Source organism: Crocodylus porosus, unplaced genomic scaffold (genome assembly GCF_001723895.1).
Source record: "Crocodylus porosus isolate Cpor-Errol unplaced genomic scaffold, CroPor_comp1, whole genome shotgun sequence".
In the NCBI taxonomy this organism is placed as follows: domain Eukaryota; kingdom Metazoa; phylum Chordata; order Crocodylia; family Crocodylidae; genus Crocodylus; species Crocodylus porosus.
Window position 1 is genome coordinate 51,780,000 of NW_017728931.1, and position 782 is coordinate 51,780,781.

Consider the following 782-nt stretch of genomic DNA (forward strand, 5'->3'; position numbering starts at 1 on the left):
TCTCAACCCTTGTTGTACCAGGACCCATTTGTAAGCACTGATGGCCAGGTCTGACCCAGTCAATAGTTTAAGTAGCCCCCTGGCCCTCCTGGTGCCCCTCACTCCCCACCCTGACTCCTGGGGGCATGATGGGGGGGAAGGGGGCCCCAAGCAGCCGCTGGCAGGCTGCAAGGGAAAAGCCACGCTAAGGAGAAAAAAGGTTTTAAGGTTGATCGATGCATTTTTTAAACTTTGCTTGCCACCCTTTCATATATTCTTGCCACGCCCAGGTTGAGAAATGCTGATCTAGCCCCCTTGCTCAAAGCAGGACCATCCCCAACTGGGTCACCGCAGCCAGGGCTTTTGTCTAGCCAGGTCTTAAAAACCTCCCAAGCCACAACCTCCCTGGGTCGCCTGTCCCGGTGCTGCACTCCCCTGGTGGGTCCTCCCTACCAGCCAACCTAAGCTTCCCTGCCCGCAGCTCGAGCCCCTTGCACCTGCCCGGTGCCGAGCCGGCCACACGTGCCGGGGAACGACGCAGCTGGCCCTTTAAGAAGTATGCCCAGCCCTAAGATGGCAGCTTTTCCCCTCCCTCCCCCCAGCCTGTGCCCTTGGCCGCGATGGGGAGGGGAAAGTATGATGTCACCGCATGACTGCGTTTTTATGAATGAAAAGAATCCTGCGAGTGAGTAATTCCAGGAAACTCGCCTTACAACTCGGCGGCGCAGGCAGCGCCCGGCGTCCCGCGACACCACCCGAGACCCCCGGGCAGCGCGGAGCGGGCGGACCGGCGGCGGCGGCGC

At 60.6% G+C, this 782-nt stretch overlaps 1 protein-coding gene across 2 annotated transcripts in view; it reads left to right on the plus strand.

Moving 5' to 3' along the window:
• The first annotated feature begins 566 nt into the window (after positions 1-566).
• Positions 567-782, plus strand: part of MAFF (MAF bZIP transcription factor F) — a 10,274-nt gene continuing 10,058 nt past the window's right edge. Inside the window, exon 1 of one of the 2 annotated variants that reach the window (XM_019544914.1) lies at positions 567-664. The gene's annotated coding sequence lies outside the window, so the exon portion shown is untranslated. The other variant, XM_019544913.1, reaches the window with a different exon arrangement.